Genomic DNA, 11,879 nt, shown 5'->3' on the forward strand with positions numbered 1-11,879 from the left:
CACACTCCTCCTGAACCAAAAACATTGTCAGACAGTGAAAGGCTAGGCCCATAAATTTCACTCCTGGATAAACACCAGTACATCTGTGCTTCAGTGTCCAGACAATTCCACAACATCCATAAATAAGGCTGATTACGGTTGCATAACCACAGCTATGGTAACGGTACAGTATGCCTGAAATGTTGTTTTTTAAAAACTGAATATTTAAAGTTGAAGTGAAATATTTTAATAAAAAAGCTTTAAAAAAAACTTTCCATGAGATTTTCGATACCACTTTTGAATGGTACAAATTCAAAAGGAACTTTTGAATTTGTACCATATTTTTGATGTACAGTTTTCAGTAGGAGGATGACATTTGAAGTCAGGGCCCTGAGGTGTTGGAACGACCTTCCTGAGGATATCAGGCAGCTCTTCTTAAAACATGCTTTCATCGGAAAGCCTAGAAAGAGTTTTGGGGCAACTTTACCTTGCATCTCATCCAGTTTAGCATGTTTTTCAGCTGTAATCCAGGTGTAAATGTGTCCCCGCAAACAATTATTGTTTGTCCATTTCTCTTGTAATGCGCAACATTTTGCATCTACTACTTTCTGGACTGTCGCCATGTCGGCAATGACATGTAACCGCTATACGTGCATATTTCGTTATATATATGCCTTTGGATTAGACTTCTATTCTTGTGCAATATGCAAGTAAAAACGCATGCTTTAAAATGTCACATCTGTGGTTATCGTTCATCGAGATATTCATCATAGGGTAGTGGAAAAGTTTACAGCTCTCTAAGAGGAAGTTCATCTTCCGAACACAGCTGTAGTGGAGCTGCAACAGCATATGTTAAGACTTTTTGGGGAGATAAAAAAAAATTGAATTGCACATTTAATTGCCAGAAATTTACAATGAACATTGATCTTTACCCTAATTGGTAAATATTAGATTACATACCTGATACAGAGGATACCCACAACTGGAAACCCGCCAATGTGATGTTCTCTGTTCTTTGACTTGTGATTGTTGGAAAATCTTTCAGTGATGGAGGGCAAGGAAATCTGTTTGGACAGAAGTCTGTCCAGCCGTCAGGCTTTGATACAGATGAGTTTCTAATAGTTTGGAAGTGAACAGACAGGAGAGCGTATCAAATTATCACTGACGTCAAAAGAAAACCCTACATTTTTGAAGACGTTCTCTTTTAACCCCGCAAAATCCATTTAAATTTTTTTTCTCACTAATGTTCTTCATTAAGTGATGACATTGTGAAATAGGGATGTTGTTGCTGCATAGGTATTGATATAACATCACTTAAAAGTTGCTTGAAAAGCCGGTTTGCTCTAAGGAACCTACCTCACCTTCCTTTTTAGATTTTGCCCCCCTTGATTTGAGAGAAATATGATTTTAAGACTCAACAATACACAGGATTACTTGTCAAGATGGATAACTTTTACAGCGCATGAGAAAGAGAAAAACTGTGACGCCAACGGATTTTGAAAAAAAACAACTGGCGTTGAATGGTTTTTACAGACATAAAGGTCATATCACTCCCTCCGGACGTTGGTGGATGATGTCACTTTTAAAGTCAAGGTGAAAATGAAGCAAAAGCCAAAAGTGACCATACAAGATTTCCACATGACTGAGATGTTGCATAATGACACTTGGACAGTGATGCTTTGTATTGAATCCCCGCTGAGGCGTATGAAACTGTGGGCAGTTACCTCTGTAATTTGATTGCCTGATTTATGGCCTGTTGAAGTGGCTGGGATGAACCCACTCGAAGATGACGCTGGGCAAAGCACCATGCATGCAAAGCAGTGGATGTCGTGCATGTCTCATGCAGTCTCAGTGACACGACTGCACTCATGAATAAAGAACAGAATGAATGAAAATGCAAGATCACACACAAAAACGTTCAGCGAAGATGTGGTTAGATAATGGACCAGATGTCTGCAGAGAGAATAATTTATAGACTCTCTGTTTTTCTTATTATCTGAAGGGAGATTTGTACTAAAGGAAAAAAATAGAGATACCTTCATACACGCTCATTAAGTCTCATAAAAATAGAGACTTTTATTTCTTCAAGGGATTATTGTAGGACAAGACACGAGACATTATTACACACAACATATACAAGAACACTAGCCACCTGAACAATGGAGCTAGTGGGACGAATGCATATGCTTTAATCAGTTAGGGAGGGCAAATTTTAGCTTCCCCACTTTCTTTCTTTCTATAAAAAGAAAATATATCATTATACTGTCCCCACAATCAGGTGATTATATTTGAGTAGCCAATATCAATGCAATGAGTAATAAAAGAGCTCTCATATTTTTGGACCTCCCTTTGAGTTGGTTCAGTCCACTGTCAAATCAATTTAACAGTATTTAAACTTCTGCTTTGTTTTAGTTTTACCTCTAGTCAGACTTTGGATTCAATTATTTTTAATTACAAGGACGCACCGCTCCATGTACTGATCTCTCCTTTCATTCAGCCACTCTGCGCTGTGCTTTCATTACTATGATTATTCCCTCATTTTGTCGTACAGAGTACATGAGAGGTGTAAGTTCACTCCACACTTCGTTTTTGCAGTAAGTTGTGGTACGCGACTAAAATGTCCATTTGAAGTCTTGAAGAGCAAAATTAACCCTCTTAGTTGTGGATTAAAATAGTCCTTGATTTGAGATAATGTTGGTAAAAATTTAGCTTTTAAATATTTTAGCTACACCAGCTTGTGGTGCTATGAGAATACAGTAGCTATCACTAAATCCTTTGTAGAAAATAAACAGGTCAGTAATTTACTGTTCTTGGTACAGCCTTGGTTTTCATAGAACTCTCAATCTAACTTGTATAGACAGGACTTAACCCTAGAGATTAGGTTGTGTAGAAATGTATGACATTTTTATGAATTAGTTATTTCTGGGGGAGGACCTCCAGACCCTCCGCCAATTATGTATCTGTCCAAGTTTGCTCCCACATTTTAAAACATAACCAAGCGCCCATACATGTATAAGTATATTAACACACCAGATTCTAAATGTCACCTTTAGAGACTGGAGAATATTCTTACATTCATTTTCTGGAGACTCACATAACCCTAACCTTAACCCATCACCCCAAAATATGTTTGTTTCCCAATTGAACAAGCTGTCCCCAATTGATAAGAAATTTCCCAAGATAGACTATGACAGAAACACAGAAACACGCACCCACACACACCTTATCGACTTTCACTGCCTGTTCACAAGCCAGCCAGGAACATCATCTTGTGTTTCTGGTGGATTTATTGTCCATCTCTGAGGATCCGTTAGGTAACGTTGCTCCGCTGCCCAGAAGTTCTGAAATTTTTAAGGACGTGAGCCATACACAAAATCAAGGGGGGCCCTGAGGAGCACCTGCTGATTCCATGAACCTGGCTGACCAGGTAAACCCAAATGAAACTTCGGATCCCTCATCCAATAAATCTACTTCTGTCAACAGGTTTGGACAGGTGGGAGGAGGCTTTTTGAGGCCTGACATGATTTTCATACATCATTGCATCAAAAGCAGGTGCAGGTCCACTATACTGTTCATTAAATAAAATATCAAATATTTTCCAGAGAGACAACAGACCATACGAGCCTCTTCACTGTTTGTATTTACCATGAAACTAACAACCTGCCATTCTATGAGCCTGTGGCTCAAAACATCAACTTTAACTGCTTTCAGACATGCCCTGAAGTACAGACATTTCCAGAAGCGGCTGGCTGTATGTGAGAGCTGCAAATGTTTTTAAAAATTCCGGAAATGTCAGAGTTAGCCCATGTGAGAGTACAGCAGGAAAATGTCTTGAAGATTGGGGTTAGGCGCGCTAGTAGAGTTTCCTGCTGTTGTGAACGCTTCTGATTCGGACGGTCTCCTGCTGCATTCGTCATAGGTGAACGGCAAACTCCGGAAAATGTCCGGAACCATGTCTGACAACAGATTTGGTCTCTGTGGCATCTACTACTGCAAGTGTATGGAAGGACCTTTTGAAGCCTGGGCCAGGCCATAATAAAAAAAAACTCTCTTTTAGCCTGTATATTGGTTAAACTAGGCATAACATATGGTTAGGGGTTAAGACAGTGGATATCCTGACTGTCATCATCAGGTCAAAATTGTAAATGTTTACGTCTAAATACTAATTCGGAATTGATCTTAAAGTATCTTTTAAATGTTACTTGTGACTATGCCTTATGCATGTCACCAGGAATGTACTTGTTTACAGATTGCGTCCCAAAGACCCAGAATGCCTCAAATGAAAGATCAAAGACGGAAAAACGTCTCCATATTGGGCTTTGTTGGGACAAACACTAATGCTTTGTTCCAAGGCATTATAGATAAATGTGTATAATCAGTGTAACAGGAGCACTGTGAACAATACAGGAATACAAAAGCAGGCCAGATTGTGTTAAGGTATCAAAGGTGCAATCACAGATTGGAGCACATCGCCTGTAATTGCAGCCACAAGTTTTCCCTGTCGATTCAAAATGCCCCCCAACAATTGAGCTAACTTTACTTTCTCGTTTTAGTAGGTGCGGTACTGCCAGAGTTGGTTCTGGCCAATTTCCTTTGTAACCTTTTTATGTCCTACTGAGACGTCGTCCTGCCAAAAAAAGCATTAGCCTTCATTCATGTTGACATTTGGGGAAAGTTTGAGGGGAAAATTGAGGGAAACGCTGTGAGTTCAACAAGGTCCAGCTGTTATTCACACTGATTCGCTCCTTGAAATTGCAAAGTTAAACATTTTTATGTCACATTTATAGGAAATAGAATTTTTTCCTTCCAGGCATAAAATACTTAAAATGAGACTAAACAAATTTAGTCTGTTATTACTCCACCTTTTTTCTGCACATGTTTCTAAGGTTTCTAAAAGCCCTGTATATTAAGTAGTGTTGAAACAATATTCAACAGCTATGTGAAGTGCAAAGTGTAAAATTATATTTAATATATGGGATCAATTACAAAGGCAAAATAAGTTTATTGAAGTCAAGTTAAAATCTGATATACTTGCCACTATTATGTAACAAAAAATTTGTGAAAGGTTGCAGTGGGATGAGTTATTATTTTTTAATGAGATTACTGAAATACCATAATCCTCCTCTTCCTACCACTGCTTTCCTGTGACAGAGTAATAAGGCCCACACTATGTTTTCATAGGTGTGTGCAGTTACTGCACCATATTCCGCGTAAACGACCTTGCCAGCCGCTGTCTCAGGTTTCTGTTTTAATGAAATAATGATGATGGATGTGAGAACTGCAACCAGAAAATCTGACAGCTGAGGTTTGAGGTGGGGGGATGTTTAATAGAGAAGGTGACTCATCACCTCTGTTTCTGTACCTGTCTGTCTCTTGCTCTGTGGGTCTGCCTCAGCCATGCTGGGAGGTTAATGAAGACAGAAGATGGTCCAGCGCCACACACCGCGACGATCTTTCGGTAGCAGCTGGTTGCTCGCATTTAGTGAATGTGTTCTGAGATGCAAATTGGCCCCCACCTGATCTACAACCTTGCAGAGGCTCCCCCTGTACGTGTGAAAATTGTGCCTCAAACTTAATTTTTACCAGCAACACATGCATCTAACTCTATAACTTTACAGTAAGTCTGCCAATGCTCTTCCTATCGAACCGATACTAATGCCTACGAAACTAGAAGAAACTAGATATTTGTTCATCATTGCAACTGTGTATTGGAAAGCTGGAAAAAGGAGGTCTTTTGCGTAACACTGTCCACACTCTTAAACTAGAAGATATGTACATCTGGTCTGCAGAGCAGCCCTGCTGTTGGAAGGAAGCTTCACCATAGAGCCAGTCAGTTTATTACCCGTCCTTTTTGCTAGGAAATTGACCTCTTTTGCTCTCTCTCTCTCTCTCTCTCTCTCTCTCTCAATTTTATTTTATTGTTATCAATTTTATTGATAACTTTCATAACATTTTCAGCTAAAATTAAAATTATTGTGTTGGTTTGTTATGGATATAGTATAACTACTTTTTCATTGAGGCTGAAATAGCATGTATTGGACATGGAATAATTGGATTAATGTAATGTGTTTGTCGATAGACAAACCAAATGGAGCCACTAGAGTCTGACGAGCTGTCTGCGATTTTTCTGCCGAGGCGGCAAAAAATGTTGGTGCGACTTGGGGAGAAACGGGCAAAGTTGAATGGTTGTTGCGGGAGGTGAAAAATGACGGGTCACTCACTTTCCTTGCTTCACGATCTGCTTGTTACGTCTATTTATTGTTTATTGGCCGTAAGTGAACCAGCTTAGAGGCTCATTACCGCCACCAGCTGGACTGGAGTTGCCATACTCTAGTTTTTAGGCTCTTATCAGACTGTTATGTTGCTCTCACTAGCATTTGCTGAGTCAAAAGCGACTCCTAGTGGTAAAATTCAGTATATCGATCTGGTCATGGTGTTTGGCTAAATATCAACCTGGTTTGAACATTTTTAAACCGGCCCTGACCTTGCATAACTGCATGATTCTGGATCTTTAGAATTACTGGCATGCTACCAATTATTCTGGCTGCACGCCTGTCCGTCTGGTTTATATGTATCGCCGTGTGTATAATATCTAAGATAATCTTTGTTGGCCTTTACTCTCAAAGTCATGTGAAGGAATCGTCTCTGTAACTGCTTCCTGGATCAACGCTTGGAAAACAGGCTGTTATTAATCTCCTTGAAGAAACCTACTCTTGACTTGTTTCAACAATAGTGGGTGCACCGTGCTCCTGCACATGATTAAATGTTTCTTGGAAGTTTCTCATTTGGGATTGAGTTATCAAGGCCTCTGTGGTTTGGGAAGATGAAGAAAGTCGATTAAAATACAGCCTCTTGTTTTGAACTGTATGAAATGAGGATTCAAAATGTCTTTTAACCTCATGTAAAGTTTGGATAACCCCCCACCCCCTGCTATTATGAGTGGAAAAGCTGAAGATGATGCTACCGAGTGGGCCAACAACAGCTGTTGTGGTCTGTGTCGTCACAACATGTAGTTATATTTCTAAGAAGGTTACGTCAGGCTAAGGCCTTTTCTACGACCTAGGCTACGCGGTTCAACATAGTATAAATTGGCTACTAACTTTGCTTCATGACTCCTGTTTCTTGTGAAATTAGTTGCTTCGTAGTTGAGTCATAGCTGCTGGCCCCAAATTAAACTTGTTCACTATTTGTTAATCTTTGGTAGACTCTCGTCTTGCCGCGTTTAGAAAAAAATTCAGTACAACAGTGTGCTCTAAGCAGACTGCACAGAGGTCAGAAGGCAGCAGATCTTACTGCAGTGAACAACGTGGGGAAGAGTAGAGACACCATGATAACAATTTAAGCTCATGCTGCATATGTGTGTATGTATGCATGAAGATAGTGCTACTACTATTTTTGTTTTTCTCCCGTGTGTGTGTGTGTGTGTGTGTGTTTGTGTGTGTGTGTGTGTGTGTGTGTGTGTGTGTGTGTGTTTGTGTGTGTTTATGTGAACCACATGGCATCTGTCAAGTGTCAGCTCCTCCCACCTCAGACGCATTTGGGCTGGAAAACAAAACAGAAAACCCCAGAAACCTCGGCTGCTGAAACTGGGTCACCACCTTCACAGACCTTTTTGGGAAACACACACATGCGTATACGCCTTTGAGGCGAAATGTGAAAACGTGACCTGGACTCACGTTGAAAAATGTAAACAGAGTAACTGGTGGAAAAAGCTGATTTTTAGGTTAATTGTGTGCGTGTGTGTTGTGTTTCGATGATAGAAATGACGTGTTTTAGTGGAGGGGCCTTTGTCACCTCATTTATCATTCTTCACCATTTTCCCTTTTTTTATTCTCTGCCTCCTTTCTTTAGCCGTCTTTCTCGTAAACGTTGTCTTCTCATTTGATTCCCTGCGGTTTCTCCAGCAGCCCTATCCAGCAGTCTCTTTATTTTTCATATAAACTATTGCATGTCTTCCAAAGTTATTATGGGTCTAATAAAATCCATTAGGGCCAGAGATAACAAAATAATCTTCTTTAACAGATCCAGTTAAGGAGTAGGAGCCAGTCTTTGTGCCTTGTTAAAACCCCAGAAATTGAATAAGGCATTTGGAGGCATAGAATCAACAAAACCCTGCGTGTTTGGCATTGTAGTTGATAGCTGCAGTCAAAGAAATTAGGGGTTTACAAGCTCCCTCCCATCTGTTGTTGACATTTTCCGCTTCTAGTGGCACAACACATTTTCTTTATGTGTGACACAGTGGTCACCAGTTATCTATTGTAAAAACGGATGAATTGAGACAAAAAAAAGCAGACAAATTGGAAGTTTGCACGACTCCTGCTTGCCACCAGCAAAATATTGGGTGACTTGCCAAAGCAGCCAATGGAGTTAGCACCTTTTCGAGCAGCAGCCGTTGTTTTACAAGCATGTGTCTGGTGTCGTTAACATTTTTCTCGGCTGGGTGGAAGGGCCCCTATGAAACGGTACGTGGACCGGTTGTACATTAAAAACCTGTCACAGAAACAAATGGTGATGGAAATCCATCATTTGGTGGGCGACTCGTCTCAGCAGGGAGCCTCACCTTTCCAGTGTTAGGGCGGACGATGTATTCCACCGCATTACTGTGGATAATAATCCTCTGTTTGGCTTCACTTGGACCGTCGAGGAGAGAGCACAGCAGAATGCAGAAGAGAAAGTGTAGGAAGGAGAGACCGCAGAAGATTAAGAGGAGATGAGAGGAAAGGCGAGAAGAGCAGAGGGAGAGAAAGGGGAGACGAGGAGAGGAACTGTGAAAATCCACCCGTTTCCTCCACGTCCATCATCGCCCAATTCATCTGTAATAGCCTGGACCTACCTGGATCACACATATGTCTTTGTCACATACAATACTTTCAACAGAGAGTGTTCAGGTTTGACCCAACACGGAATTAAGATGTGGGGAGTGGTCTAAGTGTGTGGCCTAAAATGTGTTAGACATTGTATTTTGTCTGACTTAAATTTTACTTTTAAGACATTGATATTTTTTACAGTTTCATCCATTCCACATACAATAAATTATTCGTCCAAACCTCTCAGTCAGACAGAAAAGAAAGTAATCAATTAATAGGTCTATAAAAATATGAAAATATATAATGTCTTGCTGTGCTGTAACAACGGGAGAGGAGGCAAATGAAGCCAGTTACTGGCTGTGGCTTTGGCTGAAGGGTAGCGTTTGTGGTCCAACACCCCTATAAATGCAGCAGCAGGGGGCGGCCGGGAGACCCCCCCCCCCCAATTGGGAGTATTTACAGGAACAGGGGGGAAAAACATCCGTGAAAATCTGACTTCCAGCTGACGACCCTGCAGTTGACCTTAGGGCACTGGTGGAGACGCGACAGGCTGAAACACCAAAGCAGAAAGCGACATTTCTAAACAGAACAAAGACCCATTTGGCTGATTAGGGCTGCGAAAATTGGAATTTAGCATTTATGTGAAGTCACTAATAAAAATGTTAAAGTTGTTAACAGTTTTGCAACAAAATTAACATAAGATTTTTAAAAAGTTGTCTTAAGGGACCTTAAGAGGGGCTCCATAAATCACCCTTAAAGTGGCTATAATGTATAAGGAGGACTTTTAATTTTTTTGTTAAAAAAAAGAGGTTATCGGTATTGATTCCACCTCTGATTATTAGCTCAAAAATAAGAAACAATATTTTAATATTTGTGTTTTCCAAACCCTTAGGTACAAATATTCATGCTTGCAGTCATCTTGTAGGTGGCCAGCTAAAGGCAGGTGGATCAGAGCAATGAAAAAATACATCTAAAACTATTTGTAGAATAGAATCCAGTGGAACTTATGTTGTAAGTGGAATTTTGAAATACAAAAAAAACAAAACTCCAGAATAACAAAAGTTTTACGATCAGCGACTTTTTCTACAAACCATCAACTGTTCAGAAGTTACTGCTTGGATAGGGACTCTCTTGTACTTGTCCATTTGCACAAGCTGTTTCATTTTCACTTGTTGTTGTTTTTTTCTTCTTTTCATGCCTCAGACTGCCCAACAGCCAAAGGTTTAACAAGGACAAAAAGCCTCACTCATCCACTTGAACCCAGTAAAACCATATTATGCTCTAACGTGGATTAATGTTAAGTCTTTTTACCCAGGGGCAGCTCGGAGGTATGTCCTGATGGAGTGGAAAGCGTTAGTCATTCACCCATTCCCCAAATTTTCCTCCTCTTCTAACAAGCCAGCATCTCCTAAATCTCCAAGCTCAGTCAATACTCACAATGGAAGATGTGACTGAAAGCTCAGAGTGCGCTTAATGTCTCGAACTTTCCGATATTTCTGTCTGATGACGGTCAGACTTCAAATTTCTCCTCCCGCTTTGCTGGTTGCCCGTTGGAGGTCTCCATGCTCGTTGAATAAAACGTGCCCTCTGCCTGTTTTCTTTTTTTTTTACTGCATCTGGTTCCCATCCTGCTTCCTGAGATTTAGATTAAACTATCTTGAGTTTCCAGCTGCTGGAGAGCGTGTTTCAGTGGCCGTAACCCCGAATGGATGAACCAGAGAGGGGGAAGAGGAAAAGGGCAAGGGACAACGAGTGCAATGGAGAGATTTTGGGACATGTTGGGAGCAAAAACAGAGATGGATGAAGAGAAAAACAAAAAGATGTAGTAGAAATCTTGTTCCTTGTCCAATGTCTGAAGTCATCTAGGGTCGGTTCATGTGATTTGCAGCTGACAACCATATCTACTCAACCTGTAGTCAAGACAGAATATTCAGAGAAGAAAAGATTTGGCTCCTGCCTCCTTACAACGTATTATTATTATTGAATAGATTTTAAACATTTGTGCTCTGTCTTTTTTTTACTTTGCCAAGCCATAATCTGTAAAATGGTACAATCTAATATATATTTACTGAGGTATGTCTCTCTAGTTAAGTCTTTGTGGCTCTTCAGTCCAGTCTGTCGACTGGAATTGAACTTCACTGTACAAGCTGCATAAATCATTGTTCTCCCACTGACGTTCCCTGTTTTAACTAGAATCAGACCGTATCCAATTTATTCCCACACATGGAAATCAATATGAGGCACACTTACATAACTGCGAGTAAAACCTTGAGTTCTCAGTTGGTTCAGTTCATTCCAGTTTTCGATTTCAGCCCTTTTGGATTATATTCACTCTGAGGCCTTTAAACCATCGCTTTTGAAATCCAGCTCTGCGCCGCTCACAAACACAGGGCAGTGTGTAACACATTATGACTTATTTCCTTTCATAATATGGATGTTGTATTAATTTGATGAGGGCTGATTTGGTGACACCAGGTTTTATATTTGACCAGTCAATAACCCAATGTATGGCTGCTGACTGGCTGTGACACATCTGCACTCTATATGTCCGGAGGACGTGGAAAGATAAATATTAATTCATGCATAAATGAATTAAACTGAATTACAGAGGCCAAGTAGCCAAGCCAATGCAGACTCTGATGTTGAAGCAGGCTTGCAGGTCTTTCTCCATTAGCAGGAGTGCAGCAGCGATGCTAGTGACACCTGGTGGAGTCAACTCGTAACTGCTACTTAATATGATAAATAGAGGCGAGGAGCACAACAGTTTGATTTTGCATTATAACATGATAACATCCGTAGCCTACCAAATGTCAGAAGTACTGTTAGCACATGTAAGCACAAGCCCAGAGACCCATGCTCTCTCTTTCTCTCTCTCATTTATTCACCTCCTATTCTGACCATGTTTTCGGCATGTGCTGCTCTCACTCTGGAGAAGTGACCAAACTTCTATTCAGTAAATCACCTGTTGCATTTGACCTTTGCGGAAGCGTGATGCTTTATTTCATTTACATGTCTAAATTCAACATCTGTTGTCGACTACCTTTTAAAAGGTGCATTTGCACAATCTCCATTTTTACATTGCTGGTATGATTT

At 40.4% G+C, this 11,879-nt stretch overlaps 1 protein-coding gene across 3 annotated transcripts in view; it reads left to right on the plus strand.

The window, feature by feature from the left end:
• Window positions 1-11,879, plus strand: part of maea (macrophage erythroblast attacher, E3 ubiquitin ligase) — a 72,185-nt gene that overhangs the window by 20,942 nt on the left and 39,364 nt on the right. The gene's annotated exons all lie outside the window — the stretch shown is intronic.

Source organism: Scophthalmus maximus, chromosome 9, assembly GCF_022379125.1.
Source record: "Scophthalmus maximus strain ysfricsl-2021 chromosome 9, ASM2237912v1, whole genome shotgun sequence".
NCBI lineage: Eukaryota > Metazoa > Chordata > Actinopteri > Pleuronectiformes > Scophthalmidae > Scophthalmus > Scophthalmus maximus.